This window comes from Schistocerca cancellata, chromosome 9 (assembly GCF_023864275.1).
Source record: "Schistocerca cancellata isolate TAMUIC-IGC-003103 chromosome 9, iqSchCanc2.1, whole genome shotgun sequence".
Lineage (NCBI taxonomy): Eukaryota > Metazoa > Arthropoda > Insecta > Orthoptera > Acrididae > Schistocerca > Schistocerca cancellata.
This window is the reverse complement of record NC_064634.1, coordinates 411,188,157-411,205,437: the sequence shown is the minus strand read 5'-3', so window position 1 is coordinate 411,205,437 and position 17,281 is coordinate 411,188,157. Positions and strand designations below refer to the sequence as shown.

Here is a 17,281-nt window from a genome sequence, read left to right as displayed (position 1 = left end):
TTTTTACCCTCCACGCTGCCCTCCAATACTAAATTGGTGATCCCTTGATGTCTCAGAACATGTCCTACCAACCGATTCCTTCTTCTAGTCCTCTTCTCGCCAATTCTATTCAATACCTCCTCATTAGTTATGTGATCTACCCATCTAATCTTCAGCATTCTTCTGTAGCACCACATTTCAAAAGCTTCTGTTCTCTTCTTGTCCAAACTATTTATCGTCCATGTTTCACTTCCATACATGGCTACACTCCATACAAATACTTTCAGAAATGACTTCCTGACACTTAAATCTATACTCGATGTTAACAAATTTCTCTTCTTCAGAAACGCTTTCCTTGCCATTGCCAGTCTACATTTTATATACTCTCTACTTCGAGTATCATCAGTTATTTTGCTCCCCAAAAATCCTTTACTACTTTAAGTGTCTCATTTCCTAATCTAATTCCCTCAGCATCACCCGGCCTAATTCGAGTACATTCCATTATCCTCGTTTTGCTTTTGTTGATGTTCATCTTATATCCTCCCTTCAAGACACCATCCATTCCGTTCAACTGCTCTTCCAAGTCCTTTGCTGTCTCTGACAGAATTACAATGTCATCGGCGAACCTCAAAGTTTTTATTTCTTCTCCCTGGATTTTAATACCTACTCCGAATTTTTCTTTTGTTTCCTTTACTGCTTGCTCAATATACAGTTTGAATAACATCGGGGAGAGGCTACAACCCTGTCTCACTCCCTTCCCAACCACTGCTTCCCTTTCATGCCCCTTAACTCTTATAACTGCCATCTGGTTTCTGTACAAATTGTAAATAGCCTTTCGCTTCCTGTATTTTACCCCTGCCACCTTTAGAATTTGAAAGAGAGTATTCCAGTCGACATTGTCAAAAGCTTTCTCTAAGTCTACAAATGCTACAAACGTACGTTTGCCTTTCCTTAATCTATCTTCTAAGATAAGTCGTAGGGTCAGAATGGCATCATGTGTTCCAATATTTCTACGGAATCCAAACTGATCTTCTTCGAGGTCGACTTCTATCAGTGTTTCCATTCGTCTGTAAAGAATTCGCGTTAGTATTTTGCAGCCGTGACTTATTAAACTGACAGCTCGGTAATTTTTACATCTGTCAACACCTGGTTTCTTTGGGATTGGAATTATTATATTCTTCTTGAAGTCTGAGGGTATTTCGCCTGTCTCATACATCTTGCTCACTAGATGGTAGCGTTTTGTCAGGACTGGCTCTCCCAAGGCTATCAGTAGTTCTAATAGAATGTTGTACACTCCCGGGTCCTTCTTTCGACTTAGGTCTTTCAGTGCTCTGTCAAACTCTTCACACAGTATCAAATGGTTCAAATGGCTTTGAGCACAATGGGACTTAACATCTGAGATCATCGGTCCCCTAGGACTTAGAACTACTTAAACCTAACTAACGTAAGGACATGACACACATCCATGCCCGAGGCAGGATTCGAACCTGCGACCGTAGCAGTCGCGCGGTTCCGGACTGAGCGCCTAGAACCGCTAGACCACCGCGGCCGGCACCCCTAGTGAGATAAGCCTCTGCAGCCTTACATTTGTCCTCTAGCCATCCCTGCTCAGGCATTTTTGCAATTCCAGTAGATCTCATTTTTGAGACGATTGTATTCCTTCTTGCCTACTTCATTTAGTGCATTTTTATATTTTCTCCTTTCATCAATTAAATTCAGTATTTCTTCTGTCACCCAAGGATTTCTACTAGCCCTCATCTTTTTACCTACTTGATCCTCTGCTGCCTTCACTACTTCATTCCTCAAAGCTACCCTTTCTTCTTCTACTGTATTTCTTTCCCCCATTCTTGTAAATTGTTCCCTTATGCTCTCCCTGAAACTCTGTACAACCTCTGGTTTAGTCAGTTTATCCAGGTCCTGTGTCCTTAAATTCCCACATTTTTGCAGTTTCTTCAGTTTTAATCTATAGTTCACAACCAATAGATTGTGGTCAGGCTGGCCGCGGTGGTCTCGCGGTTCTAGGCGCGCAGTCCGGAACGGCGCGATTGCTACGGTCGCATGTTCGAATCCTGCCTCGGGCATGGATGTGTGTGATGTCCTTAGGTTAGTTAGATTTAAGTAGTTCTAAGTTCTAGGGGACTGATGACCACAGCTGTTAAGTGTGCATGGATGTGTGTGATGTCCTTAGGTTAGTTAGGTTTAAGTAGTTCTAAGTTCTAGGGGACTGATGACCACAGCTGTTAAGTCCCATAGTGCTCAGAGCCATTTGAACCATTTTTTTGTTATTGTGGTCAGAGTCCACATCTGCCCCTGGAAATGTCTTACAATTTGAAACCTGGTTCCTAAATCTCTGTCTTACCATTATATAATCTATCTGATACCTTCTAGTATCTTCAGGCTTCTTCCATGTATACAACCTTCTGTCATGATTCTTGAACCAAGTGTTAGCTGTGATTAAGTTATGCTCTGTGCAAAGTTCTACCCTGCGGCTTCCTCTTTCATTTCTTATCCCCAATCCATATTCACCTACTACGTTTCCTTCTCTTCCTGTTCCTACTATCGAATTTCAGTCACCAATGACTATTAAATTTTCGTCTCCCTTCAGTATCAGAATAATTTCTTTTATCTCATCATACGTTTCATCAATTTCTTTCTCATCTGTAGAGCTAGTTGGCATATAAACTTGTACTGCTGTAGTAGGCGTGGGCTTCGTCTCTATCTTAGGCACAATAATGCGATCACTACCTGTATGCTGTTTATAGTAGCTTACCCGCATTCCTATTTTTTTATTCATTATTAAACCTACTCCTGCATTACCTCTATTTGATTTTGTATTTATAACCCTGTAATCACCTGACCAAAAGTCTTGTTCCTCCTGCCACCGAACTTCACTAATTCCCACTATATCTAACTTTAACCTATCCATCTCCCTTTTTAAATTTTCTAACCTACCTGCCCGATTAAGGAATCTGACATTCCACGCTCCGATACGTAGAACGCCAGTTTTCTTTCTCCTGATAACGACGTCCTCCTGAGTAGTCGCTGCCCGGAAATCCGAATGGGGGACTATTTTACCTCCGGAATATTTTACCCAAGAGGAGGCCATCATCATTTAACCATACAGTAAAGCGGCATGCCCTCGGGAATAATTGCGCAGTAGTTTCCTCTTGCTTTCAGCCGTTCGCAGTACCAGCACAGCAAGGCCGTTTTGGTCATTGTTACAAGGCCAGATCAGTCACTCAACCAGATTGTTGTCCCTGCAACTACTGAAAAGGCTGCTGCTCCTCTTCAGGAACCACACGTTTGTCTGGCCTCTCAACAGAAACCCCTGCGTTGTGGTTGCACCTACGGTACGGCTATCTGTATCGCTGAGGCACGCAAGGCCCCCCCCCCCCCCACCCCACCAACGGCTATGGTTTATGGGCGGAGGTTCAAGAATTATACCGACGAAATTCAGCCCCAAGCTTGGATTGATCAGTCCCTATATTCCTTACCACCAAATTGGCCACTTGAACACAAATTAGAATTTCTCTGTGGTTATTTGGAACATGAATCTGCAGCAAGTATGCGCTTCATAGTGAGAGACTACCAAAGCATAATCGATTTTTATCGAGCATTTATGTTACCCTTGGTCGTAGGCCACACAAGATCAAGTAAAACACAGCATTGTAATGTTAGCAGAACTTTGAACAGTCTGACTGCTTGAGCCTAGCAAAATAATTTGAAGACATGGTACGCAGAAATCAGTACTCATCAAACCCATACAGTCCGTTAGAGCTAATTCGCATTTGTTGAACAAAGTTACGTACCCATTTGAGACATGTAATTGTGGCTGGCAGACGTAAATATGATATAGAAACAATTCAAACATTACTACAAGAATTGGACAGTGACAACGATTTAACGTAAAGACACAATAAGAATCACAGCCGAAACTACGACACACAAGATGCATTTTTACAGCGTGAAAACAAAAACTGGGAACTCGCATAACAAACTCAACCACAGAAACGATTACAGACGGAATAAGAGACTTCGTCCGATGACGCGCAATTCTCGCCGTTGAATAATGATTATTGTGATATAAGTATATTCCGGAACTCTGACTATGAACACAGTCATCTCCAGAAACATGGTAATGGAAATAGGCGTAATCACAATTACCATAACAATCAAAATAATCACAGACTATACTCTAACCCTGGTGGTAATCGTGCCAATTTTCATCGACACAATTCAGGTAGAGCAAATCGGCAAAACACATGGTACAACCACAATTATACAAACAGCAACCAACACAAAGTCAGCACAATCACAGTACTCAAAATCATAATATCCAATGGTAAAATTCTGGAAGGGCAAGCCCAGAGCGACAAATAGAAATAATTGAAGTCAGATCACCAAATCCACGAGATAATCAACGACAAGGAAGCAATACAAGACAATGATTCGCGACCCCGGCAACAAGCAATTCTGTGGATCACGCAAAACACGCTGTTTCCGAAACTGGAACTTTGTTCCTTTTGAAGACATCAGACATTTTACTGGAAGAGACTGATGACAAACAAAACTCTGTAGTACATCCAAAAATAAACATTTCAGTAGGTAACACTACACTTTCCGCTGTCCTTTACTCTGGTAGCTCTATTTCCGTGGTCAGTGACACTGCATTCCACAAATGTATGACAACAACGGATTGTCCGACTTTACGTTTACTTAAGATTAGAATACAAGGAGCGATTTCTGGGAAAAGTGTTGACGTGAAGCATCAAACCTATTTAGACTTTTTTGTCAAGGCTATACATTTTCGATGAATTTCTTGGTTGTTCCTCTCTTGTTCACTAAAATAATATAGGGGTAGAAACAAATATAAAGCCGTTTTCAATTTCAGTGACGCCGGAGTAGGAATGGAAGGGGAGGGTAAGTCAGTTTCATTAACATTTCAAGGCTGGATCTCGAAACAAGAAGAAACAAATTGTTTATGCTTTTTGACAGATAATGCATCTCAGATTCCACCGGGGTACTTTCGTAATGACACTAGTTGTGCATATATGTTTTACGGTTAAATGGATCAGGAAATCGATACATAGTCTCGTTCAGGAAAAAGTGTATGGAGTACAACAGTCTACAGAAACTGACCGAAAAGATCTTCCTTGTATTTTGCGCACAAACTCCGTTGTTTTTGCACATTGTGCAGGAACTTTTAAGGGTTTTCAGTATAAATTCCAGTTCAAAGAACACAGTAAACCATACATCATCCCAGCTTGCTACAGGGAAAAAGTTAAGGCAGAAACTCAGTCTGTGCTAGAAAAGGGGATCATAGAACTTGAAGTCAGTTCATATAACACCCAGTTGTATATTGTGAAGAAAAAAGATGGCTCAGTTAGACTTGTATTGCATTCTAGACAGATTAACACTATTATTTCAACAGAAACAGGTAGACTACAATCATTGGAAGCACTACCGCAAAATTTCCATGGTGCACAAATTTTATTTTCTGTAGACCCCCGCGTAAGTTTTGACAAATAGAGCTACATCCAGATTGTAGAAAATATACTGATTTCTTATGTTTTGGTTTGTGCAACCAGTTTCGAAAATTACCTTTTGGCCTCAACAAGTCGTCAGCTGCCTTTATTCGAGGTTTGAATAGCATTTTACCCGACTACTTGAAAAGACACAAATCCTATGTTTATGACAAACTTATAGCAGAAAAATCTTGGTCACTGCATAACCTCATTTTGATAAGCTTTTTGCGCATTTTTTGGGATTCGGGAATCAGTCATCTCAGAAAAACCAGACTCTGGAAAACAAGAGTAAAATTTCCTGGCCATACAATTTCATCAGGAGGTACTGAAAAAGACTCAGAGAAACTTGAAGCAATTAGGGCAATCCCCCTCCTTCCACGAAACGTAAAAGTCGAAGTTTCCTTGGTTTAGCAAATTTTTACCATCTTTTTTAAATATGAAAATTCTTGGCACTCCTAAATTATGTTCACTTACTGGAAAGAACACCATATGGCCCTGGGATGAACAAGCACCGTTAGAGTTTGAGTTTGAAAGATGCACTTCTTAATGCTCCAATACTTGCTCATCCTGAGTTATCACAAGACTTTTCATTATCAACGGACTCGTCGAAAACTGGGCTTGGCGCTCATCTACTCCAAAAATTTGAACAGAATGGTGTACCTGTGCAGAGAAGTATAGTCTTTGCCAGTCGTGTTCTGTCTAAATCTGAAAGAAATTATTTTGTAACCAAGTTGGAAGCATTGTCAATTATTTCAGCCTTTTCTAAATTTCAGTTCTTCTCATTTGAGAAACATATTAAGGAGTACACTCACTCCAATTTTTAATGTCGTCTAAAGCAAACCATGATCGTTTGAAACGATAGGCTTTGTATTTACAAGAGTTTAACTTCACTGTTTTTCATATTCCTGGTAGTCAAAATGTTGTAGCGCATACTTTATTAGGTGCTCCTATTGGTTTTGCCAAGAAAACTTTGTAAAATAATTTGCAGGAAAACTTCAGTTTGTTGTAGGCCTATATACAGTGTGTTTCAAAAATGACCGGTATATTTGAAACGGCAATAAAAACTAAACGAGCAGCGATAGAAATACACCGTTTGTTGCAATATGCTTGGGACAACAGTACATTTTCAGGCAGACAAACTTTCGAAATTACAGTAGTTACAATTTTCAACAACAGATGGCGCTGCGTTCTGGGAAACTCTATAGTACGATATTTTCCACATATCCACCATGCGTAGCAATAATATGGCGTAGTCTCTGAATGAAATTACCCGAAACCTTTGACAACGTGTCTGGCGGAATGGCTTCACATGCAGATGAGATGTACTGCTTCAGCTGTTCAATTGTTTCTGGATTCTGGCGGTACACCTGGTCTTTCAAGTGTCCCCACAGAAAGAAGTCACAGGGGTTCATGTCTGGCGAATAGGGAGGCCAATCCACGCCGCCTCCTGTATGTTTCGGATAGCCCAAAGCAATCACACGATCATCGAAATATTCATTCAGGAAATTAAAGACGTCGGCCGTGCGATGTGGCCGGGCACCATCTTGCATAAACCACGAGGTGTTCGCAGTGTCGTCTAAGTCAGTTTGTACCGCCACAAATTCACGAAGAATGTCCAGATAGCGTGATGCAGTAATCGTTTCGGATCTGAAAAATGGGCCAATGATTCCTTTGGAAGAAATGGCGGCCCAGACCAGTACTTTTTGAGGATGCAGGGACGATGGGACTGCAACATGGGGCTTTTCGGTTCCCCATATGCGCCAGTTCTGTTTATTGACGCAGCCGTCCAGGTAAAAATAAGCTTCGTCAGTAAACCAAATGCTGCCCACATGCATATCGCCGTCATCAATCCTGTGCACTATATCGTTAGCGAATGTCTCTCGTGCAGCAATGGTAGCGGCGCTGAGGGGTTGCCGCGTTTGAATTTTGTATGGATAGAGGTATAAACTCTGGCGCATGAGACAATACGTGGACGTTGGCGTCATTTGGACCGCAGCTGCAACACGGCGAACGGAAACCCGAGGCCGCTGTTGGATCACCTGCTGCACTAGCTGCGCGTTGCCCTCTGTGTTTGCCGTACGCGGTCGCCCTACCTTTCCAGCACGTTCATCCGTCACGTTCCCAGTCCGTTGAAATTTTTCAAACAGATCCTTTATTGTATCGCTTTCCGGTCCTTTGGTTACATTAAACCTCCGTTGAAAACTTCGTCTTGTTGCAACAACACTGTGTTCTAGGCGGTGGAATTCCAACACCAGAAAAATCCTCTGTTCTAAGGAATAAACCATGTTGTCTACAGCACACTTGCACGTTGTGAACAGCACACGCTTACAGCAGAAAGACCTCGTACAGAATGGCGCACCCACAGACTGCGTTGTCTTCTATATCTTTCACATCACTTGCAGCGCCATCTGTTGTTGAAAATTGTAACTATTGTAATTTCGAAAGTTTGTCCGCCTGAAAATGTACTGCTGTCCCAAGCATATTGCAACAAACGGTGTATTTCTATCGCTGCTCGTTTAGTTTTTATTGTCGTTTCAAATATACCGGTCATTTTTGAAACACCCTGTACCAAAGGTAGCATTTGAAAATTTTATCTCTTCTTCTTTACGAGACATTGTGCAGGGACAGAGTAAAGACCCTATCTGCAAAGTTATAAAAAGTAAATGATATAACAAACAAACACTGCAATAAAACAATTTTATTTGGTACGTAACAACATCCTTTTCAAAAGATGTACAGTCAGTGAGTCTCTTTGGGTTATGCGCATATGTGATGATTTTCTAAATAATCTTATTTGGTATACGCATCTCAGCTATGTTCATTTTGGTCCGAGAAAATGCTTTCACAAACTTCGTGCAACTTGTTACTTTAATAACATGCAGAAAAGAATACGGAAAGTTTTAGCAAAATGCAAATTGTGTCAAGTCAAACCATCAACCGTAACACATCGAGCACCATTATTTTCGATAATTCCTTCTAAACTAAAGGAGCTGGCTGCAGTAGACATGTTAGCATTTCTTGTCAGATCACTAAATGGATTTGCTTACATTTTTGTTGCTGTTGAATTGACTTCAAAATTCGTTTATTCGCTCCTTTACGCAAAGCTACTGCCAAAACAGTATCCAAAGCCGTTGTCAATAATTTTCTACGAGAAGTTGGTCACATTGATAGATCATTTCCGATAACGGTCCACAATTTCGCTCAAATATTTGGTTATGCACTATACGACGCCACAAAATTAGACATGTTCGCTATTGGCCTCAGTCCAATCCTTCAGAACGCATTTTGCGAGAAATGAACAAGCTGTGTAGAATATACTGTCATCGTCAACACCGGACTTGGGACAAACACATTCACACTCACGCATTCCAAGAGATTCTATAGTGTTATGTTGAACTGTGATTGTATCTGGCAGATGAAGAAAGGTTTATAGTAAAAGACAGCAAGGATGAATAAGATGTATATATTAGAAAGCGAGAAGAATACAAATTTTGAATAATGTTATTATTTTTTGAAGAGAAGAACTTTGAGGTAAGACTGCGGCACTGTGCACTAATAGTCAACTTTTTTCACTTGCTCAGAGCTGAGAGAAAGACCATCGCACTTCCCTGAGTCATGGCCGCTGTGGCCGAGCAGTTCTAGGCGCTTCAGTGCGGAACCACGCGGCTGCTACGGTCGCAGTTTCAAATCCTGCCTCGGGCATGGATGTGTGTGATGCCCTTAGGTTATATGAGATTTTTCTCATATCAGCGCACACTCCGCTGCAGAGTGAAAATCTCATTCTGGAAACATCCCCCAGGCTGTGGCTAAGCCATGTCTCCGCAGTATCTTTTCTTTCAGGAGTGCTAGTTCTGCAAGGTTCGCAGGAGAGCTTCTGTAAAGTTTGGAAGGTAGGAGACGAGATACTGGCAGAAGTAAAGCTGTGAGTACCGGGCGTGAGTCGTGCTTCGGTAGCTCAGATGGTAGAGCACTTGCCCGCGAAATGCAAAGGTCCCGAGTTCGAGTCTCGGTCGGGCACACAGTTTTAATCTGCCAGGAAGTTTCATATCAGCGCACACTCCGCTGCAGAGTGAAAATCACATTCTGGCACATTTAAGTGCCTTGCAGAGGGTTCATCGAATCACCTTCACAATCCTCTATTGTTCCCATCTCGTACACTGCGCGGAAAGAACGAAAACCTATATCTTTCCGTAAGAGCTCTGATTTCCCATATTTTATCGCGGTGATCGTTTCTCCCTACGTAGGTCGGTGTCAACAAAATATTTTCACAGTCGGAGGAGAAAGTTGGTGATTGGAATTTCGTGAGAAGATTCTGCCGCAACGAAAAACACCTTTGTTTTAATGATGGCCACCCCAAATCCTGCATCATTTCAGTGACACTCTCTCCCATGCGCGATAATACAAAATGTACTGCCTTTCTTTGAACTTTTTCGATGTACGCCGTAAATCGTACCTCGTAAGGATCCCACACCGCGCAGCAGTATTCTAAAAAGACGAACAAAATGGTTCAAATGACTCTAAGCACTATGGGACTTAACGTTTGAGGTCATCAGTCCCGTGGAACTACTTAAACCTAACTAACCTAAGGACATCACACACATCCATGCCCAAGGCAGGATTCGAATCTGCGACCGCAGAAGCAGCTCTGTTCCGGACTGAAGCGCCTACAACCTCTCGGCCACTGCGGCCGGCTAAAAGGACGGACAAGCGCAGTGTAGGCAGTCTCCTTAGCAAAAGTGCTATATTTTCTAAGTGTCCTGCGAATAAAGCGCAGTCTTTGTTCCTTCCAATTTAAGTTGTTCGTAATTGTCATTCCTAGATATGTAGTTGAATTTACGGCCTTTAGATTTGACTGGTTTATCGTGTAACCGAAGTTTAACGAATTCCTTTTAGCACTCATATGGATGACCTCACACTTTTAGTTATGAAGAGTCAATTGCCAATTTTCCAAATCGTTTTGCAATTTGTTTTGATCTTCTAGTGACCTTATTTGTCCATAAACGACAGCGTCATCTGCAAACAGCCTAAGAGGGCTGCTCAGATTGTCTCCCAAATCGTTTATACAGACAAGGAACAGCAAAGGGCCTATAAAGCTACCTTGAGGAACGCCAGAAATCACTTCTGTTTTACTCCATGTCTTTCCGTCAATTACTCCTAACTGGACCTTTGACAGGATATCACGAACCCAGTGACATAACTCAAACGATATTGCATAAGCGCGCAATTTCTCTACAAAACCGCTTGTGTGGTACAGTGTCAGAAGCCTTCCGGAAATCCAGAAATACGGAATCAATTTGAAATCCCTTTTCAATAGCACTCAACACTTCATGCGAGTAAAGAGCTAGTTGAGTTTCACAACGATGCTTTCTAAATCCACGTTGACTGTGTGTTTATAGACCGTTTTCTTCGAGGTAATTCATAATGTTCGAACACGATATATGTTCCAAAACCCTGCTGCATATCGACGTTAATGATATTGGCCTGTAATTTAGTGGATTACTCCTACTTTTTTTGAATATTGGTGTGATCTGTGCAGCTTTCCAGTCTTTGAGTACGGATCTTTCGTCGAGCGAACGGTTGTATATGATTGTTAAGTTGAGAGATGGCATGAGCCCCTCTCATATTTCTATCTTACGGTTTTCCTCTCTAATTGCATGCAGTGAAAAGTCGCTATTCCTTCACACGCAGACTTCCCACGCAGCGTCTCTCGTCACCCGGGTGGTCCGGTGACAGGCGGGCTCTGCTGATCTGGAAAGCGTTAAGCTGACGGGTGTGAGGAAGTCGAGTGAATGCTTTGCAGACGCCGACATTGTCAAAAGACACGCCCGGAGGGGTCTGAAGTAGCAGCTGGGCTAGAGGTTCCGTTACTTCGCAGAAACTTAGCGAAAACACTTTCTGGCGGGCTACCAGCGAGGTGTGGGAATGACTTGTGTACCCAGGCAGTTGTGGCGGGAAAATTCCCGCGCTTTCTGCAAAATAGTAACTGTGATTGGCTTGCTCAGGGCATAGCTCCGTGACGTAGCAAAATCAGCACAGAAATTGGCGCCAAGAATCTCCATTGGTGGAATGGTAGTGCTCCGGCAATAGAGTGGAATTTTGCGCCGGTTTTAGAGTTGCTGATTGGAACATTTAACCACGGCCACTGTCGTGGGGGCGGGAATGTTGTGTGTTTGGCCTGTACGGGTGCTCTAGGTAGTCGGCTCTCGCCTTTCGGTCGAGGACGTCGAAGCAACCAGCCATCGCCTCCGGTACGCCAGATCGTGTTCTGGCAGTTAAGAAGACAGTTTGGTAATGTATGTCCGCAGCACCGGCAGATAGGGATTTTCCTAGGTGATAATCAGAGTTCAGCAGAGCGCACCTGTTCGACTTTTTCTAACTTTGTTCTGTCTTGAGTAGCAGCAATTAATGTTGGGTTAGCTGTGTGTCTCTCTTAAGATTTGAGTGGCAAGGAATTGGCTCCACATACCACTTCGTCTTAAACCTCACAATCTAGTTTAGGGACAACTTCACCTTCATAGCGTTTGTCTGAGCATCCGATTTGATGTATTATAAATGTTTCATGTGTTTTTGTTTATTATTTTGTGTTTAGTCTCAATAAATCATATTGTTATTTTGGGCAGAACTTTCATTCTGTTAATCGGTAGAGCAACCCATAATTTCTCACTATGTTAATGAAACCTTCCTTTATTTAACTTATTTATCAAATTAAATTATTGCAGGTGCCAAACTCTTTTCTACTCCACTTGCAGGGTTGACTACAGTCAGTTCACGTGTATTTTTTAATCCGTGTGCAACAGCAAAAGTCGGAGTTAGAATAGGGGGGGCTTAGAGCATCATTTACATATGGAGATTCTAGAAAAATTTAGTGTTAAATACACTGCTTGCCCCGGCACATCGCATAAAATGGCGACCCTTAGCCTCGGATCTTTCCTGTGAATCGCTGATAAGCCAGTATTATTAGTAGTAGGGACACTCAGATTTTTTTTGCTTAATTTTTTATTGATTAATACCCAAGTTTTTTTTCTGGTAGTTCCGCATTTAGTTTTAAGTAGCAGCGCATGATTACAGTTTTAGTTTTCAGTGTATATATTTGTTTGTTCATTGTTTTATGTGTTTCTTTGATGTGGTGTCCGCACCACATCACATTTTGTCGGGTTTGTGTGCACTTTCTGTACCACAACAAATCGTGCATGTAATTACAGCGTTGGAACGGCGTTGTTGAAATTTTATGTCTATGTGGAAGTAGATTATTTTTATTGTGCATCGTAGATAAATTAGTTTTTGATGAATGATCACGAGAAGTAAGGCACGACTATTATCCAGCGAAGCTAAAACAAAAGAGGATAGCATAATGGATAACGGGCAATTTACTGATGGGGATAGGTTCGCAGATGAGATGGGTACATTTTTAGCAGGACGGTGATTTGGACGCGATCTTAAGGCAACGTCCCGGCCGTGATAATGATAGTGAGGTAGAGGATGAAACAGACAGGCACACAGGTCGAGACGGCAGCAGAAGTTTATAATCAAACGAACGAGAGCAGACAGGGGCCAGCGCGGTCACGTCAGAGCTCTAGCTCCCAGGAGTTACATCGCCCATGTTTGAAGAGGATCAAAAAGATGACATAAACCCAATACTGAGCTTCCTACGATCAATGAAAGAAGGAGCTGACGAACAGCGTAAGAAGGACACACAGGCAATAATTTCGCATATAGGAGAAATTCGAGGGGAATTACTAACAATAAAGAAAGAATGTGGAGAAGTAAAACAAATGTCAATGGCTGCACAAAAAGTAGCAGGCCTGGCCAAAACGGCGGCAATAGGGGCAATGAAAGTCGCGGAAGCAACTTCTAAACTCGCAGGGCGCTTGCGACGTACAACACAATCCCACTCAAAATCTCTAGCGTTCTTAAAAACTCAGGGTAATATCGCGGTTGCGAACACCACGAAACGAATGGAAGAAGTAGATAGTCGGATAGCAAAACTAGAGCGAAACGAGCACACGAGCACTGCGCGTTCGGATACCAATGATGGAGTACACAGAATTGTGTCTCCGAGGAAAAGCCCGCCGTGCTCTAGCCCAATGACCGAGTGCGGAACTAACAATGCACACGCAGAAACAGCGAGTAATAGCTCCAATAATTGTAGCCCACTTAGGAGAGTGAATTCTGAGTGCAACTTCCACTGTGATACAGAGGTAGCACATCACAGTTATCAGCAGGCTAGAACAGGACACTCAGCAGATGGCAAGTATCGGAAACGAGTGACAACACCAGTGCGAGGATCGGACAGGATTTTGATCACAGTCACTTCCTGTCGATACTAAAATTCCAGAAGTTCAAAGAAAATGGAGGGTCGATGCATCCCAAGAGCTGGGTGATGCAGTTTACAAATTCATTACCGGCATCATGGCCAACCCAGGCAAAATCAGAATTCATGTGTGGACACATCGAAGGCCAAGCCGCGGAAAAGATGCGAGGTGTGGCAGCGACGTGTCGGACTTATCAGGAATTTGTTGGTGCATTCCTGCGGACCTACTGGTCAAAGGAAACGCAAGACAGGATTAAAGAGGAAATAATATTTTGTCCTGAACTGGAAGTGTCCGGGCATAGGAGCGCAACCAAATTTCTTGATGATTTACTCAAGAAGAATCAATTTTTAGATAGTCCATATAGCAACGGAGAAATCATTAAATTTTGCTTTTCCAAATTGCCAGTCAGGTACCAACAGACACTTGTCGGGAAGCGTGGATCTGACATAGAAGCATTCAAGAGTCTATTGCGCGAACTCGAAGTAGTCTTTGATAAACAAGACGCAAAGGACAGGAAGAAGGGGCAAAGTAACAAATACCACGGGCCACGAAGGGAAGACGACAACAGATCGCATAATCGCACTGGTCAGTTGGGAAACCAGGGTTACGGAAGTAAAGGTTACGCTATTCAAGGTTATGGAAACCAAAGACACGGAAACCAGAACGTCAGGGAGCAGGGTCAATCTAGACAAGGAATCTGGGATAGGAGGAATAACGAACGGCCAAGGACAACAGTGGAACCAGGAGATTGAAACTAGACCCGCAAATCCTAATGCACGTCAGAGGAGGGGGAGCTTAACAAGGGATTGACGCCAGACTAGTGCGAACACAGGCCGCCGGAATTTCGCACATAATCTCGGACCTGGCCAACTACGGATGATACATTACGAAGATTTATTAGAAATCCTGCTCGAAGAACATAAAACAGCTCCTCGACAGGATCGGCAGCCTCTTATCACAGTAGCAATAGCTGAAAAGAATATGCATGCGATAATAGATAGTGGAAGCTACATAACAGCAATATATGAGGCAGCATACAAGAGGTGCTCTCAGGAGATGGACTGGCCTGTCCTATCGGTTAAGAAAACCAAAATAAAAGGGGCATTAGCGGGTAAATGTACGGAGGTCACCCAACAAACAAGACTGGAATTTTCCTGCCAAGGACACAAAATAGAGTCTAACTTCTGGATTGTGCCAAATCTGGCGATCGACATGATAATAGGAACGGACTTCCTAAATGAACATGAAGCGATAATTGATCTAGGACGAGGTGAAGTGGTTTTCAGGAAAAGGAATCCCGTCCACATTAAGTTCGACGACCAGCTGATCCCAGCTCAACTACGGTCTAACTGTGTACGGATAAACTATGCGTGTCTGAAAGACAGAAAGGAAGAACAGGGCGACGTTGCGGGTAGGTGAGAGGACACGGATGAGAATGAAGTCAGAATAATGGGAGAAATAAAGGAGAAAATAGGAGAAAAAGTGGAAGCAATAAATAATATAAGGTGCGACCACCGCAAAGAACTTCATAAATTACTAGTAGAACATGCGGAGGTCTTCATTCCCAAGACAGGATCAATAAAGAACTTCCAATATGAATTTCGTGTACGTCCGCACAATCAGTTTCGTGTGCCACCCTATCCAATCCCCTTGGCATATCGACAGAAAGTAGCAGCTGAAATTACGCGAATGTTGAGTGAAGGAATAATAGAACCTACGGCTTCAGCCTATAATAACCCGTTAAGAGTAGTCGAGAAGGCAGATGGTAGTATTCGTTCAGTCTTGGACTCGCGACAAATTAATACCATAATAGAACCCGACACAGACAGACAGGAACGATTAGAGGAACTCTTACAAAACTTCCATGGAATATCAATCTTCTCATCAGTTGATCTAAAATCGAGTTTCTGGCAGATCGAGCTCCATCCAAATTGCAGACAGTACACAGCCTTTTTAGCATTTGGAAGATGTTACCGGTTTCGTCGTCTACCATTTGGTTTGAACGTTTCATCTGCCGCATTCATTCGGGGGCTGGACGGCATACTAAGCGATAATTTGAAACGTCATGTCACCAGCTATGTGGACGATTTGCTGATCGCGGAGAAATCTTGGGGAGAGCACAATGCGGTCCTCGGTGAACTCCTTGCGACATTCAAGGAATACGGAGTGACTATCAATATCGAAAAATCGAATTTTGGGACGTCCTCTGTCAAATTTCTGGGACATATCATCACGGGTGAGGGCATTGCGCCAAATCCCGAAAAGATCGAAGCGATTGAAAAGTTTCCCATTCCTACGACAAAGAAGCAGTTAAGGGGGTTCTTGGGGATCATAAATTTTTACAACCGCTTTATACATGTCAAAACTCAGATCAGTCCTAGGTTGCATCAACTTACAGGAAAGAAGATTCCTTGGGAATGGGATGAGGCGGCCGAATCCGAATGGAAAGCATTAAAATTCGCATTATTACAAGCACCCATCCTCTCACACCCTAATTTGGCAGAAGAGCTTTGCATAGTAACGGACAGTTCATACTCAGGTCTGGGTGTCATGGTGTTCCAAGACTATGTACATGAAGGAAACAGGGTGTGGAAGACAATTGCGTTTGGTAGCAGAGTACTAGCCAAGAGTGAAAGGAATTACTCAGTAACCGAGTTAGAGGCGCTGGCTATTGTATGGGCGTTTGAAAAATTCAGATACCTTCTGTTTGGTCGCAAGACGAGGGTCTACACAGACCACACGGCACTCGAGTTCTTGATGACTGCAAAGCTTAATCACAGGCGGCTCATTAAGTGGGCATCATATCTGCAGCAGTACAACTTTTCGATAGAATATATCCCCGGCAGTCAGAACATTATTGCAGACGCCTTATCACGGTCACCGATCGGATTTGAGCACAACATGGAAGAAGATCTGGAGGAAAATCACTACTGCCTTTTCTATATGCAGAAAGTAGCCTTTGAAAATTTTATTACCTGTAGTATGCAGGACATCAAGAAGGAGCAAGACAAGGACCCTGCCCTAGTGTTATTGAAACAGAAATGGATAGACAGAAGACACGCCACCATCAGGCAGTTCTACCTCTTGCGGAAAGGCATAATTTTCCACCGAAATTATGCCAATGACACTGAATGGGGGGTATGCATCCCTGAACACCTAATAAACAAGGTTATATGGCATACTCACCTCAGCTATGGACACTTCGGACCACGCAAGTGCAATCTCAAGCTAAGGACCATGTATTACTTTCGAAACATGGAGCGTCGAATTCGGAGGGTACTGTCGGTGTGTAAAGACTGCCAAAAGGCTAAGCACACCACTGCGAGCATGCAGGCACCATTATACCCAATCGTACCGACCAAATTAAGACAATTAGCAGCAACAGATTTGATGGGACCTTTGCCAAGAACAAGAAGAGGATATACTTACGTATTAGTGTTTGTTGAACTAACGTCCAAATACGTT

The 17,281-nt window shown here is 42.8% G+C and overlaps 1 protein-coding gene across 1 annotated transcript in view; it reads right to left on the bottom strand.

Annotated features, from left to right (window-relative positions):
- The window catches only part of LOC126101457 (probable G-protein coupled receptor Mth-like 4), a 317,300-nt gene that overhangs the window by 64,020 nt on the left and 235,999 nt on the right, over positions 1–17,281 (bottom strand). The gene's annotated exons all lie outside the window — the stretch shown is intronic.